The sequence below is a fragment of the Myotis myotis genome, unplaced genomic scaffold (assembly GCF_014108235.1).
Source record: "Myotis myotis isolate mMyoMyo1 unplaced genomic scaffold, mMyoMyo1.p scaffold_m19_p_3, whole genome shotgun sequence".
NCBI classification, from domain to species: domain Eukaryota; kingdom Metazoa; phylum Chordata; class Mammalia; order Chiroptera; family Vespertilionidae; genus Myotis; species Myotis myotis.
This window is the reverse complement of record NW_023416335.1, coordinates 54,728,580-54,732,956: the sequence shown is the minus strand read 5'-3', so window position 1 is coordinate 54,732,956 and position 4,377 is coordinate 54,728,580. Positions and strand designations below refer to the sequence as shown.

The following is a 4,377-nucleotide window of genomic DNA, read 5'->3' as shown; positions in this document are numbered from 1 at the left end:
CTTTGTTTCTTTATGTCTCTCATTTGTAAGGGTGTCATTGTATTGTCCAAAGCCTAGTTCTGTTTAAAACGGCCTTTCCAGATGACCTCTCCCTAGGCTACTCTTCCGTTTGGATGTGAAATGTTTAGCTAATTTTAGAAAAAAAATGAGGTAATATTATTGTTATCTGATAACTACGCCTTTATCCAATATTTGTTAACCAAATGCTTGCCATATCCCAGAACCACTGTCCTATATTTTCAGGATACAAAAATGTGACAGACCCCCTTCCCTCAAGGAATTGTTTAGTAGAGGGAGATGTCCATGCGAATAAATTAATGCAGCAAAATGTCATTGCTGCGAGAGATGCTTATATAGGATATGATCGATGGGACCCAAAATGAAATTCAAACCTACATGGGCTGGAGCAAAGGGCCAGGACATTCATATATTCTGTCAACATGTATTTGTTTGTTTGTGAACAGGTTTTATTACAGAGGGGACAGGGCTCAGTCCTTCTTGGCTGCTGCCTTCCTCATGGCTACAAGGACTTTGCTCAGGACCTCTCTCTTCCTCTTAGAATGGGTGTGTGTCCCCATCCTTTTCTTGATGAATTTTAGGGCCTTCTCATCCTTGGAGACCATGAGCAGCAACATGGGCGCTGCTGACAGGAAGTAAAGCCACATACCTCCAGGATCATGTCCCATAGGAACTTGGTGAGACTCCTGCGGTGGCTGTGCCTCAGTGTCCTCATGTTCTTGGTCACCTTGTGGGCCTTGATGAGGCTCCCGGTCATGGGGTAGCGCAGAGCCAGGCCTGCTGCTCCTCAATCACTGCCCCAGTGGAAGTAGGTCAACAATTAAGTACCTACTGTGTGCTAGACACTGGAGGTACAAAAATGGTACAAAATGAATGAAACGGGATTCGTATCTTTCTATTTTCTGCATCCTTCCTCCAGGATTGTCTTTGTTCCCACCATCCTATGATTTATTCTGATGAAGGTCCCTCAAGACTTCCCCTTGCCCACGCAAATGGCAGAGGCAACTGATAAAACTGAGCAATCCTTCCTTCTTGGAGCACTTTCTTTTCTAGAATGCTCGCACCTGATGGGCAGTATTTCTCAGTTTCCTCTGAAGCCTCTTTAGCCTCTGCTTCACTTCTAAATGATTGAATAATAGACCACAGTACTTACTGATATTTAAAATAATCAATTCCTTTCCTTGTTTATTTGTTAATATTTTCTTCCTTTCCCCCTGTATTCTTCGTCTTTAGAATATTGTGTGACACATTACTGCTGAAAAAATATTGTTTCAATATATGGGGGGTGGGGGAGGAGGGGAGGAAGGAGAGCTCACTGTTGAGAAGTCAGTTACATGGATAATTATAATACAACTAGAAGTCCCTTGGCCTGGCCTGTGGGTATCAGAACGAAACTGGCTCTCTGACACCCGCCGAGGGGTCCCAGATTGCAAGAGGATGCAGGCCAGGTTGAGGGACCTAGTATGCATATAAGATCTTTGGTTAATCTCTTTCTGCCCTCCCCCCTCCACCGCTTCCCTCTAAGATTCATCAGTCTATTCCATGTTTCCATGCCTGTGCATTGAGCGTCTGCCCCCTGGTGGTTATTGCACATCATAGCTACTGGTTGAACAGTGAATGGTCAGCAATCACTTAGGCTTTTATATCCTATTTAATAAAGAGGGAATACGCTAATTGACTGTCCTGCCCTCAAAGATGGCAGCACTCACAGCCAATAAGGAGGGTATATGCTAATTGACTGCCACGCCCTCAGAGATGGCAGCACCTACATCCACAAGATGGCAATGCCCAGTCCCCTCAGCCCCGCTGGGGCAGCAGACGTGCGGCCTTGCCGAGTGCCTGCCTCCAGAGTCTCCCAGTCCCTTCAGCCCCCCAGCAGCCCAGGGCCAGCCTGAGGCACAGGCAAGCCTCAGATGGCAGCTGCCCAGCCCCCAGGGCTGCCCGAGGCTCAGGTAACCAGGGCCAGCCAAAGCTTGCACTGCCAGCAGTGGCAGCAGCAGAGGTGTGATGGGGCATCGCTTTCCCCTGATCGCCGGGTTGCTTCCCACCCCTGAGGGCTCCTGGACTGTGAGGGGGGGCAGGCCGGGCTGAGGAACCCCCCTTCAGTGCATGAATTTTCATCCACCGGGCCTCTAGTATATAGATAATTGCAGTAAATTGCAGATACTCAAGAGAAAAGTTTCCCGAGCTGAGGCTGGAAATAAATGGCTAAATAAAGGCTTAAGTGTGGAGCTTGAATTTGCAGTCCAAGGGAGCACGAGGGAAGCATGAGCAGGCACAGCCCAGGAGGGAAAGTTCTTATATTATTCTGGAATACATTTCTAGTGGTCTCCATTGACATTATAAGATATAGGGGCAATCATGATGAGCATACCTCATGAGCCACCTTGAGCTGTTTGTGTATATCTCCAAAGCCAATATGTATTCAGATGCATGCAAGTCATATGTCATAGCTTTCATTTTTTCCTTCTCCTCCCCCAGTCAGTCAGTCATTGCTCTTTCTGCAGAAGAGGAAATGATGGCAAAGACCTTGGGCATCCACGCTCCTTTCTTTTGCCCAGCAAACATTTCACCTCTTAACTGCCATCTGTCTTTGTGGTTTAGGAGTGAGGAACTGAAATGAAAGAGGTAGAAACAACTTGGCTGGTTCAGTCATTTTGTTGAAAGATCAATCAGTTCCCTATGAGAAATTTTCTGGGATGGGAACCAAAGTAGCTGACATCCAAAAGCAGCGTCTCCACTACTGGCTCTAACGGTGATGTTCCATTAGCTGTCAGCAGTAATCACACTTACATCCTCTTTCCAAGCCTCCAGCTATGAGGAGACGCTATTACACTCTCCCTGTCTAGTCGCAAAGCACTCGACGACAAAAGCACAAACAGACCAGGCTGAGTGGTGCTGTGAGCATGTCCCTGGCACCAGGGCCTCTCCAGCAGGTGTGCACTAACTCACCTGTGCCATACATGGCACAAGCCGACGAGACCAATTGGACACCCCTGTAAAACATCTACCTCCACCCAGATGTGAACTGGGACCCACACCTTTGGACAGCAAGCCACTGCTGAACCTGGAAGGATCTCTCAATTAGCTAATGGCAGAGGCGTCTGCTACCTCTGCCTCTGTTTAGGCAGCCAGCCAGGATTCTGAAGGAAGGCTATCTTGCTTTAGCCTTTTCAAGGAATGTGGTGGTTTGAAAAAACACACCTATATGTACATGCACACAAGGCTCTGATGCTTTTTGCTTTTCCCCTTTAAATATACCAGTGACCTAGCAAAGTATTCATTCATAATGGACCCCCTTAAGGAAGCATGGAAAATCTCAGGACATATTGGGTTAACTAATTTTCCCCAGCTTTTGATTTATGGAATGTATCTCCACTCCTCATTTTCATATGAGAGTGGCTATGGCTTTGCACTGAGCCTGGAGCATTAACTCCTTATTAAAAAGAACTTCCAGGTACCCCTGGGCTCAAAGAGGGCCTCAGGTCAGGGTAATTAAAACATAGCCTGGAATAATATGGTCATATGATATGTAGCCCTATAATGAAAGATTATCAATTTATTTTAATTACAGAAAAAGGTGCACACTTCCAAAATAATAGATTGTCTTAGGCCCCACGTTTTATTGAAGAGACGCCTATCAAAGGGGTTAATTTTCATCTGGAAAACTCCTATTCATTCTTCAATACCCTTTTCTGTTTGTGAAGAAACAGCCCTCATTTGTGAACTCTTGCCAAGACAGAGTTTATCTCTTTTTTATTTTCACTCCTATTAAACTTTGTTTATAAATTCCTTTGCAATTTTTACCAAACATGTAGAAATAGTCCCCCTCTTCCTTTAAATGTGCTTTTTCCCATGTGTTTTGAAAGAAACAGCATCCCTGGTCCTTCTTTGATTTTATCATCTTTGAGTGAAACATAAATAGAGAATAATTTCTTTATGTAGAACAGTCCAAGGGTGATGATTACTGGGGATACAAAAGGGAATGGTGGGGACTATGAAGAAATGGAGAAAACCGGACTCAACAAAAAGTAGCATCAGCAAATTATTGCTATGAAGAAATGTGGATGAAATGTGACCAAATAGTTCAACTCTTTAAGAGAAGCCAAAAATACAGGTGTGGGGTTTTTTTGTTTTTTTGTTTTAGGCTAAACCACAAATTATTAAATGTCAGCTCAATGTGGTTTTTTGTTTGTTTGTTTGGTTGGTTGGTTTTGTAATACGGTGTCTACTGAATGCAAACCATCTGCTAACATAATGTGGTTCATAGGCTGCCAATTTATAGGCCCTAATTTTTATTGTTTTATCTCCACTCTTGCTCAGTCTCTTCATCACCAGCATCATGTGTTGGCACCATGT

The 4,377-nt window shown here is 44.6% G+C and overlaps 1 pseudogene; it reads right to left on the bottom strand.

Moving 5' to 3' along the window:
* Positions 1 to 488: 488 nt before the first annotated feature.
* On the bottom strand, positions 489 to 2,983 carry LOC118650408 (annotated as a pseudogene).
* Positions 2,984 to 4,377: the final 1,394 nt, after the last annotated feature.